Below are 12,982 nucleotides of genomic sequence, written 5' to 3'. Positions count from 1 at the left end.
GATTTTGCAAGGTTTACTGTTGGAAAATTATCCATACATATGTTTTGAAAATTAAAAAGCTTTAATAAAAAAATTTTTTTTGACTTCTAGATTCTCTCCCTTACCCCCATCTACAATTAAGAAACCACTTGTTAAGTTATGCAAAATATTTTTGTAAAAGTCAAGTTGTGAAAGAAAACATAAATCTCCCACCCTAATGAAAATAAAAACCCTCAAGAAAAATTAAGTTTAAAAAAGAGAGAGAGAAAGAGAATCTGTATTCAGACACTATCAGTTCCTTCTCTGGTATGAACAGGATTTTTCTTCATAAGTCTTTCAGAGTAGTTGTGGATGATTAAACTACTGAGAATAGTAAAGTCATTTATAACTTGTCATTCTAGAATATTGCTTCTACTTTGTATGTAGTATATATCATTTTGTATAAATTCACAGAGAACTTTCCAGTTTTTTTTTTCCTGAGAGCATCCTGCTTATCATTTCCCATAGAATAATGTTCCATTACAAATACCACAGTCTATTGAGCCATTCCCCAATTGATGGGCAATCCCTTAATTTCCAATCTTTTTGTCCTGAGAAGAGAGCTTCTGTGAATATTTTTATACATATAGGTCATTTTACTTTCTATTTTTAAAATCTCTTTTTGTATTCATGTTTAATTGTGGTGTTGTTAGGTCAAAAGATATGCATGAATTTATAGCCCTTTGGATACAGATCATATCTTTTGCTCATTTATCAATAGAGGCATGGCTCTTATTTTTTATAAATTAGACTTTCTTTCCTCTGTATATGAGGAATGAGGCCTTATAGACAAACTTGCTTTTACATTCTTTTTACAATTACTATTGCTAACTGTATTTCCCCCCATTTATTCTCTTTTTCCTTTTACCCTGTCCTTCCTCAAAAGTGTTTTGTTACCTCCCCCAATATGTCCTGTCTTTTATCATCCCCCTTCTCCTATTCCCTTCCCTTCTTATTTTACTTCAGGGTAAGATAGATTTCTATATCTATATTGAGTAAGTACATTATTTTCTTTTTGAGAAAATAATTTTTTTAAAAGGTGAAAATAATATACTTCAATCTGCATTTAAACTCCATAGTTTTTTCTCTGGTTGTGGGAGATATTTTCCATCACAAATATAAAAGAAATTTTCTTTCTTTTTTGGGGGGGGGTGTTGAGGTAATTGGGGTTAAGTGACTTGCCCAGGGTCACACAGCTAGGAAGTGTTAAGTATCTGAGGGCAGATTTGAACTCAGATCCTCCTAACTCCAGGGTTGATGCTCTATCCAGTGTACCATCTATCTTCCCCTAAAATAAATTTTCTTGTCACCTGAAATAGTCACCACAACAAATTTTTACCATTTGATTGGCCAGTTGTTTAATTATCCTAAGTACAAAAAAAGCCCAGGATTCCTAAAATCCATCCTGATTTATAGACTACTGAAAGTAAATCTTATAATAATGGCTTTCTCCTCTTGAAATAGTTTATCCTTTTTTTTCAAAGAGTACAAGTGACATCATTGATGATATCCTGTCTCCTGAAGAATTAGACTAAAGTGAAGTAGAATTGCACGAAATCTTCAGCCTCTCTCTTTCAGATTATTGATGTCCAGTGGCAATTCAAAAGTCAAGAAAATGATGATTCCAGTACTCTTGCAATGACAAACTCAAGGAAGAAACTGAAGGAAATCAAAGAATTGATTGCTATTCCACTTTTTATTGTGATTGACCAGAAGCTAAACTGAACATGGTCATATATGAGTTAAACCAAATCCCACACTTTCACACCAAAGTACAAGGTTTGTTAGCATTTGGGGACATCCAAGTGATTCAGCAGCAGCATGTGCTTATGACTCAGAAGCAACCAAATTGCACTCTCTTATGTAGGAGTTTAAGGGAGCTAAATAGAATGATTATTAGCACAGAACCATGAGAAGCAATCAGTATAGACAAAATATGCTTCTTTCTCAAAATTCTAGGCAAATAGCCGAGGGGCCAAATAACTTCTATTTCAGAAACAGTAAATGGATGGGATTACATGGCCATTTTTGTTCTTGTTTTACTGCTTTTATGTAATGATTTCCTTTTAAAAATTATGCAAAAGCTCTTTAGCATGTTTCATTTCATCTGGCTGTACATTCTCTACTAACAGGTGCTATCATTTAAGGGGTGTGATTATCTGTACTTGTTTAAGGGAAGCATTAAGGGAAGCATTTTAAGATCCCCTGAGATGAACAATTCTGATTAGTTTCTTAGACCAGACACAACACTCCTTCCAAAGCTCAGGTTTGATATTCGTACTGTAAAATCATTAAAATATCTACAACTCCTTTAGTGACCATAAAATATTAAGAATTTATTTATGGTTTAAAAAATAGTGGTCACAAATTTTATTCTTCTAGTTCCTTTTGATGTGGAACAAAAGTGAAACAAAAATAGAATGTTTTTTTTTCTTTTTTTTTTTTTAAGCTGACATTCCCAAACCAACTCCTGTGTATACACATGGTCTAACAGAATCCATGAAAATTTGTTTTAATTGGTTTTCTATTAGTCTGCCTAATCCATTGGGAATCCCTAATTATTGAGATAAGTCTTGACTTCCCACAGCTCCAAACATGCCTTGCATCATTATTCTTCCTTCTCATCTATTTCAACCTAAAATGGGACAAAATGAGCTCCTTTTACCCGGTGCTGATTATAAGCTGACCTGGCAACCCTCCAGCTGGCTTGCCCTTTCTGAACTTGACCCTCTAGAGAAGACCATTTTAAAATTCAAATGCAGGGAGATGACTATTAATCATCTTGTTTTTGGCAATGACATAATTGCCCCTTGAAGAAATGACTTGGCAGCCTCCCAAAAGAGAAAGAGATTATGTCTTAGAGGGGAGTTAGCTTCTGCATACAAATCCCTCTGACTACTTAGGCTTTTTAAAAAATTCTGAATAACACTAAAATGAATACACAAAATGGAGTCCCAAATTTCTTGCAAGCTGGAAATAGAAGGATGGTGGCCAGCATCATACTAACTAAAGTGAAGACAAAAGTGAACCAAACCACAGAAATCTGGACCAACTGAGGTGACTGACCTAGTGTCTCTGTATTTCTGTGAAAGAAGTCTTTCCCTCTGGAGTGTGAATACTTAAAGTCCTATTGCATAGTAAAAAAAAAAAAAAACCCTGAAATATAGTCATATGATTACTGGTCTAGAAATCAGATTATTTGAGTTACATTCCCAGCTCTGGCACTAATTAGTTATGTGACTCAGGGCTCCTCACTTAGTCAGATTTTAGTTTCTTGGTATAGTGTATAGAGGATTAGACTTGTGTCTAAATTCCACCACTATGGTAGGTCACTATTCTGAGTCTTAGTTTCCTTGTCTATTAAATGGGAATAATTTTACCTGATATACCTACCTCATAGAGTTTTGGGAAGCATTAGAGTTAGTGGAAGACTCAAATAAGATAATATATATAAAATCCTTTGCAGACTTTAAAAGTTTATTTATTAAAAGATTAAAAACTGTCAGCTATTGTCAACATTTCTTCATCTGTAAAATAAGGGATAGGACTATATGTCAAAAGTCTCTTTCAATCTGTTTCAGTGATCTCTGAAATGTAAGTATGTCTCATCCTGTTCAAGATAGTGATGTGTCAATTAAATGAGGCATTATTCTAATACCTTTTTGGTGTCATAGATCTCTCTACCTGTATAGTGAAGCCTGAGAGTCCATCTTCAGAATAAAGTGTTAAGTTTTTTAGAGACTAGTAAAATTAAAGATATAATTCCCACGCCTGTTCATGGACCCCTGAAATCTATCCACATACTTAGCTAAGAACCACTGTTGTAAATTGCTTTACCATTAACTAGCTCAGCTTTTTGGGAGGGGTTTAGAATGATTTCAGGAGTGAAGTAAAACACACCTGTCTTCATCCAAAAATATATCAACTCCACCTGTTGTATAATTAATGTTTTGTAAGTGGCTATATAAAGGTGAGTTATCATTGTAGGTAATATTGTATAAATGAAAGAGCACTGACCTCAGAATCAAAAGTCTCAACTCTTTTTGCACAATAGAGATCTAGCCTGTAAAATGGGATCATACCATTCCCTCTATCTTTCTCTCTCCTATGTGTGAAGAAGTATGTTGTAAATTTTAAAGTGTTACGTAGATATATTACATAAATTCCAGTCAGAGACTTAGTTTAAAATTTGTTTTTCTTATTAAAATGCAAACAACCCTCAAAGGGGCAAATATATTACGTCTCTTTTTTAGTTTTCTGCAAAATTCATTGATATTAAGTACATTCACAATAATCAGACAACAAAGTTAAGTATTATTCTTTAATATATCAGTGTGGATTAATTTATATATTCTTTCTAGGAACAGATTTTTCTTCCTTTATTTTCTTCAATAGTATTTTATTTTTTCCAATACTTGCAAAGATAGTTTTTAATATTCATCTCTGCAGAACTTTGTATTGCAAATTTTTCTCCTTCTTTCTTCCTTCTTCCCCGCCCCAAGACAGCAAAAAGTCTGATATAGGTTAAACATGTGCAATTCTTGTAAACATATTGTCATATTATGCAAGAAAAATCAAATCAAAAGGAAAAGACCATTAGAAAGAAAAAAGAACAAACAAGCAAACAAACAACAAAAGAAAAAAGGTAAAAATACTGTTTCGATCTACATTCAGTCTCCAAGCTTCTTTCTCTAGGTGTGGGTGGCATTTTCTATGGCAAGTCTTTTGGAATTGCCTTGAATCACTTCATTGTTGAAAAGAGCCATTTTTATCACAGTTAATCATCATAATCTTGTTTTTGCTATGTACAATATTCTCTTGGTTCTTCTCACTTCACTTAGCATTAGCTCCTGCAAGTCTTTTCAGGCTTTTCTGAAGTCAGCCTGCCCATCATTTCTTACAGAACAATAATATTCAATTACATTTATGTACCATAACTTATTTCATCATTCTTCAACTGATGGGCATCCACTCAAATTCCAGTTCTTTGACACTGCAAACTACTATGAACATTTTTGCACATGTGGGTCCTTTTTCCTCTTTTGTGATCTTTTTGGGATACAGAGTCAGTAGAGATACTGCTAGATCAAAGGGTATACACAGTTTCATAACCCTTTGGGCACAGTTCCAGATTACTCTTTAGAATGGTTGGATCATTTCCCAACTCCATCAACAAAAAATTAGTGTTAGGAGAAGATTTTAATAGGGTGGGAAGGGTTAAAAAACATGAGGCTTTAGAAGGAGAGGTAGAGGAAGAGATACTACAAATATCATGTATCATGTAGATGTATCAGACAAAATTTACCTCCTTAATGTGTTTTTCTGGTGATAGTAGTGATGGTTTTGGAGGTGTAGGAGGGGTTTCCTTATCTCAGGCCATGTGGAAGTTCAGGGGATCCTCATAGATCCCATTCCATCCTGACTAGCATAAGAGAATTTAACTTACTCTACTTGGACTCCCTTAGGCAGCCCCTTCTTACCCCATCCTTAGGCAATCTGGTGGCCCCTTAAGCTCACAATTGGTTACAATGTTGGTCCAGAACTTAATATGGATACCAAATTAGCTTTAATCTTACTTAGGCTCAGAATTCCTGAGCTCAAGTGATCCACTACTCTCTCTTCTCAATAGCAGGGATGACAGGTGTTCATCATCACCCCTATTATATGTATGGTGTGTGTGTATGTGTATATATATGTTTACATTTCACCACCCTGTTTATATGTGTGGATGCATCCATACACATATGCACACAGAGAATTTTTTTTTTTGATAAAGCACTGATGACCATGGAAGTTCAAGGAATAATGTATGAGGGGGAAAAGGATGGGTCATAGTACATCTTGCTTTTGACTTTTTATTTAAAAAAAATTATAATGTGTTAGAATAGGATTGGAGCAAGAGACAGAAGTAGTCCTATAGAAAAACCTCAAAACTTTGGGCAGACAGGCTATTAGATTATGAATTTCAATATAATATCTTTATCTTTCCTTTCTTACCTGGCCTGAATCTCTGCTCCTGTTAACTTTTTTTTTTCCCCACTACTTCAAGCACCTTGGATTTCAGTACTGCCAAGACAACTTGGTACCAACAAGACCCAGCTTTTAAGCTTATTTTTATCCACCTCAGAATTTGGACCCAACTTCTTCTAACCCTTAGCAAAAACTGTACATCCTCACCTCGTTGTTGATTAATCTTATCTTATTTTTTTTCCTGTATTTTTATCCCTACCACTTAGGAAAGTACCTGGCACAGAGTACACACTAAATACAGGCTTTTTTCATTCATTCATCTTTGCCAAGATTGTTAATATTTTTCATATTCATTTTTACAGTAATCTCTGACAAGTGGAAGTCCTAATTAGTTAGATCAGGGTATGGCAGGAATGAGAAAAGAAAATAACATTCAGACAGTTACTGGATCTAACTGTATGACTTTGTGCACTGCTTAGGGTTATTGAAGCAGCTAAAACCAACAGAGACAGATGAAAACACCTCCATCTCTATCACCACCCCCATCTCCACTCCTGACTCTCAACATGACCACTACTACTCATACCATAATTAGAACAAAAGAGAGAATACTCAGCCAGAGCATCAGGAATTTCAGCCAACGCACACTTGAAATCTCTATTCGCCTCCCCTGCACCCAGAAAACAATCTGTTCCCTCCAGTTAACGGACTCCTTCTACACATTCTAAACCCCGCAAATGCCAGCTGAGATTGTCATCTATCAGTCACTCACACCTTTAGCCTTCTTGTTTCTTTACACTCATAGATTTCTCCTATAGAAAAGTCTGTACAAATAGTCATTCTCCTCATCACCTTTTCCTCTGAGTGGTAGAGCTGAGGGAGGACCATACCTTGAATGCTATAAACATCATTAATCTGGATACTTAGTATCCCAGGCCGATGGCACCCCAATCTCTCAGTACAAGCCTCATTCCATACCAAAACCATCTATTTTAGACAAATTGGAACATTCGCCATCCCCAGAGCATATCATGGGAACTCTCCAAACAGAAATTCCTCATCCTTTCTTTTTTCTCACTCATACAATATCAAAGTCATAATCCCAGGTGATTCCCAGCTCTTCTTCATTTGGATGGGAAGAGACTCACAGGAATATGTAAGGACCAGCATCATTGACCTATGTTAGAGCCTAGATCCATCCAATTCAGTACTCCAACTTTGAGCAACAGAAATAAATTGTAGAAACAAGGCAGAATCGTCTGTCCTAAAACCAGTCCTAATAGGAGGGCATTCTTTATTCCAAATGCTTCAGTCATCAAAACATTTTCCCTGTCTTAAAATCTCATATGTGATGTCTTCTTGACAAGCTACTTGTTGTAGGCTCCTTAATGATAGGGATTGTCTTACTTTTTTTGTTTCATCCCTAGAATTTAGAAAAGTGCCTGGCACAGATTACACATTAAATACATGTTTTTTTTTTCATTCATTTGTCCCTCCCATGCTTTTAAAAAGTTGTTCATGTTAATTTTTACAATATAGTAATGTCAATTATTTCCATGTTTATTTATTTGTTATGTAAAAAATTTGTTTAGCCATTCCCTAATCAATGAGGAGCTATTCCCCATCCCCACCCCCACCCCCACCCCCACCCCAAATTCTTTGCTACTACAAAGTATGCTGTGGTAAATATTTTGGTGCATACAGGACCTTTCTTTAACTTCAATGGGGGATATACCTAGCAACAGGTTCTCTAGGTCAAAAGGTATGGATAATTTGGTCACTTTTTAAATGCAATTCCAAATTGCTTTCCAAAATAACTAGTATGTAACTGCTAACAATGTATTCTTGTGCTTCTCTTTGTTCAAACCAATATTTGTTATTTCTATCTTTTGTCATCTTTGCCAGTTTGATGAATATAAGATGGAACCTTTGTATAGTTTTATTTGAATTTATTTTAGTACTGTTTATTTGAAGCAAGCTTTTATATGGCAGTTAATAGTTTGCAATTCTTTTTTGAGAATTATTTATTTATAACTAGTTGGTCTTATTTATTTGTTAGTTATATATCTTTGATATCAGGTTCTAATCACATGTACATGGCTCAAAGATTACCTTTCTCCCCCAGTTGCAGCTTTCTTTGTTTTCCGCATTGCATCAATTTTGTTGTTTATGTTGTTGTTACATAAGACTTTTTCTTTTTTTAGTTGCTTGTATTTTTAGCCTGTAATTTCTTCTAAGGAAATAAGCTCCAGAAGCTTCCTGCTTCCTATATGAAATTGTAGTTCCTTTTATTTATCTAAAATATATTATGTTTAAAATTTTAAGAAACACTACGGTGTTCTAGCATTCTATGATTTCAAATACAAGTCTGTGTTTATCCTGTCTGTAACCACCACTTGCAGAGTGATTTTGATCTAGTCTTTTCTGGGGAAACATGGTATGCAATAGGATGACCCAGATTGAAATTTAATTCCTTTCAGCAAAATCACAGCTCTTCCAGGCCTCAGTTTCCTAATCTGTAAAATGAAAGGGTTAGATTAAATAATCTCTAGCTTTAAATCCTGTCATCTTTCAAGCATAAAAAAAACATGATTATTTTACAATGCCATCAATGCCAGTGGTTCCCTGTCTTCTTATATCACAAAAGTGCCCCTTTCTCAATCTTTTTCAGCTTCACTATCTCTATCTTGAAAGGTCAGGATTAGAACTGCAGTCAGTATTCTAGGTGTGAATCATGTATTTTCTTTATAAGGATAGAGTAATATTCTTAGATTGAATTCTAACATGCTTCTTAAAGAAAATCAACATAGAGGAATGAGAAGAGGATCTAATTAAATTCTCTAGCCAAGTCTCATTTTAGTACTTCATAGCTCTGTATGAGCTGAAAGGAAACCTCTAGACCAACCATTTCATTTTATAGATAAAAGAAACTAAGGTTTATTGAAGTTAAGTGACAGTCATTTTGAAAATGAAGAAACTGATACCCAGAAAAGCTATGATTTACTTAGGATCATACAGATCTTTCCTTCAAAGCAGGAACTGTTTTATGTTTATTTGTTTTGCCTTTTGTTGTATCCCCAGAACTTAGTACTTTGTCTGAAACATAGCTTAATAATATTTATTAAACTATGTTTCAGACAAAGTACTGATTGACTTGATGTTTACTGAGCTCAAGAAATATTACCAACTCTTTTCATTAGATCATAGATTTGCAACTCAAAGAAATCTTGGAGATACTTTTATCTATTTTATTTTACAGAAAAGAAAAGGGGAGTCTCAGATATATTAAGTATATTGCCCAAGGTCAAACAAGTAGTCTTGTGATATTATGTAGGATTCAATCCAGCTCTTTGCTCACTGTGTTCAAATCATTTCTTCACAAAGATGGAAGACAGAAGATAAAATCATGAAAATCTAAAGTTTCCCAATTTGGTCAAACCCACAATCAATTCAGCATCTCTGAGCACCATGAAATGTATCATGGAAAGGGAATAGAATTGTTCTTCCTTGATCTTTTCTTTTTATACATTTTTCCTATGTCTATCACATCAAAGTACCAAGACGAAAAAGGAAAGATTCACTAATTTAGGTTTCTATGAATATTTCTCATAATTAAAGGAAAACCTCTGAGATCACTGGGGAAATCCCGATTTTTGCCCACTTTTCATCTGGAATTTCAAGAAAATATAGATATGTTTCTGGCAAAATGATGTGCTCTGAATCTTTCAAGGGTCAGCCATTATAAATTTAAAAAAAGCTTTGATTCTCTTCCATTAGATATGATTAGTATTATAAATAATTAATTTGTACATTTGGTGAAGTTAAGGTATTGTTTGCTTTTGCATGGTTTCTAACATCTCTGATAAAAATGAAATACTTAAATCATAGAATATGATATTTCTACTCAGAAATGCCCCACCTAGAATTTACCTACCCTCAAAGAAAAGTAGAGGATGATAGTAATGTACTCCTCTGTTTCTTCTACTATAAAATAAGGGAAGATAAGATGATCTTTAAGGTCCCTCTTAGCTCTAAATCTAAGATCTATGAAAAAAGAATATAAAGGGTAATTTATTGTATTAAAGTAATATGGATAGAACATATTGTTCTATCACTATCCTTCTTGTTGCATAACTGAATCACTATAGATTAGTCAGCCATTTAGAGTATGAGAGTCTACTAACAGTATCACCCCCTTTTCTCTGGTCATATCCTTCACAAATTATTGTCTATATTTTTCCTCACTCTGCTCTCTACTAAAAAACAATGAATCTTGTTCAAATAATTTCTGTCATTGTCCCTGGATGGGGTGTGCCAATCTAAATCTGTCCATGGTTCCAACTGGTAACTTTCTGAACCAAAATGTTCAGTTCCCTGATCACTTGCTTTTGTATGAAGTTTCTTCCATTAGAATGTAAATTAATTGAAGGTAAGGGCTATTTTTGTTTTTATATTTGTATTATAAAAGCTTGGACAGCTAAGTGATTTAGTGAATAGAGTGCCAGGCCTGGAATCAGGAAGACCTGAGTTCAAATCTGACTTAAGATACTTATTATCCATGTGACTATAGGCAAATCACTTAACCCTCTTTGTCTTAGTTTCCTCATATATAAAATGACCTGAAGAAGGAAATAGCAAACTATTCTAGTATCTTTACCAAGAATACTCCAAATAAGGTCACAAAGAGTAGGACATAACTGAAACTCTTGAACAACAAAAAACTACAAGAGCTTAGTAGATTGTTTGGCACATAATAAGGCCTTAATAAACTGTTTTTAATTCATCCATTCATTTTTCATTTATCCATTCAATGCCCTAATTTTTATACAAATTGATGGAGAGACTCTTTCCCTTTTCCTCTTTCCAATTTCTCATTTAGAAGGAGAAGAGTGCATCCTGGGAGAAATTTTTATAATACATAATCTTCATATGCAGTAGGTAATTTTTGTAGATACCTTGGGTCATTTACCAGGAATATCTTCTCTACAACCTGTTGTATTGTAATAAGAAGTGACTGTTAGAAATGTATTCCTTTTTTTCAGCTTTTCATTTATAAAGAGAATCATCCACTAAAATGCAAATAATCTTTTTACCCTGAAGTCACTTACAGCTTGAATATCTTATGATTCCCAACATTTTGTTGGTATTTTTGGCTGAGCTCCTTTAGCCAAATTAAAATTAGTTATCAACTAGCAACTGGGGGTATAAGTTGAAATTATTTGAAGAGAATAGTTTTGGTAGAATGGAATGTACACTAGCTTGGTGATCAGAACCTCTGGGTTCTATTCCTGGCTCTGTGAAGAAATAACTATGTATACGTGACCTTAGACAATATCTTTTAATTCTTCCTCATCTGTAAAAGGAAAAATTTAGATTACTTGCTTTCTGGGGTTCTTTCCATTTCTGAAATTTTCTCTATGAACCTAGATTTTAAATATAATTAACTTTTGAATCACCCAAATATTAAATTAACCCTGGTTGGGTAGTTGTACTTTGTGATTGAAGAGTACCAAAATGACATCACTATGTTGGGGTCAAGGTACAGTGTGTCCAACAATGATTGATCAGATTAAAATGAGTTCAGAAGGCTCTACTACAGGTCAGGCACAAATAATCTATACGAGCATTTGGAGTGGAGATATCTCTAAATTTATGCATTTTATTTTTCTTTTGAGCTACTGAAATTCTGCTTTGCTCATAGAACATAACATAGTTTCTTCTTTGGCATGGGCACAGGATGGTGGATGATTTTGGGTCAATGTCAACTACGTCTCACAATCCATACCAAAATTCTTCCGAGAGACCTTGAGAGTGATCTTACATTGTTTCTTTGGACCTCCAAGTGAGCACTTGTCTTATAGGAATGCCTTTTTTTTTTTTTTTTTTTTTTTTGCAAAAACTATGACTTCTTTGCAAATTAGTCAATTAGAAAAGTTTATGTTGGCATTCAAACAATGTCACTAGTTCAGTGGAGTTGTGTTCTCTGTAGTAGAGTTTGAATGTTTGGCTATTTAGTTCAAGAAAGGACATCATTGTCCACTACCTTATCTTGACAAGCAATGTTTAGAATCTTCTTAAGGCAATCCAAATGGAAGCAATTCAGTTACCTGATATGGCACTCAAAGATTGTCCATGTTTTACAAGCATACACGAATAAAGTCAGCACAAGGGCTCTGTAGACTTCCAGTTTGATAATTAGTCTAACACCTCTTCTCTCCCATACTTTCCTTTGGAGTCTCCCAAACACTGAGTTAGTTCTGGCAATGCATGTTTCAACTTCATCATCTATGTGTACATTCTTAGAAAATATACTGCTCCCTCTTTATAGTGGCCAGAAACTGGAAACTGAGTGGATGCCCATTAATTGGAGAATGGTTGCGTAAATTATGGTATATGAATATTATGGAATAGTATTGTTCGGTAAGAAATGACCAGCAGGATGATTTCAGAAAGGCCTGGAGAGACTTATATGAACTGATGCTGAGTGAAATGAGCAGGACCAGGAGATCATTATATACTTCAACAACAATATTATATGATGATCAATTCTGATGGACATGGCCCTCTTCAACAATGAAGATGAACCAATAGAGTAGTAATGAACTGAACCAGATACACCCAGGGAAAGAACTCTGGGAGATGACTATGAACCACTACATAGAATTCCCAATCCCTCTATTTTTGTCCGCCTGCATTTTTTATTTCCTTCACAGGCTAATTGTACACTATTTCAAAGTTCGACTCTTTTTATACAGCAATGAACTGTTTGGACACACATACATATATTGCATTTAACTTATACTTTAACATATTTAACATGTATTGGTCAACCTGCCATCTGGGGAAAGGGGTGGGGGAGAAGGAGGGGAAAAATTGGAACAAAAGGATTTGCAACTGTCAATGCTGAAAAAATACCTATGCATATATCTTGTAAATAAAAAGCTATTTAAAATATATATATATACTACTAAGGTAAGAGAACTTATTCACAGTA

Source organism: Sarcophilus harrisii, chromosome 3 (genome assembly GCF_902635505.1).
Source record: "Sarcophilus harrisii chromosome 3, mSarHar1.11, whole genome shotgun sequence".
NCBI classification, from domain to species: domain Eukaryota; kingdom Metazoa; phylum Chordata; class Mammalia; order Dasyuromorphia; family Dasyuridae; genus Sarcophilus; species Sarcophilus harrisii.
The sequence above is the reverse complement of the archived record's forward strand: the minus strand, read 5'-3'. Positions refer to the sequence as shown.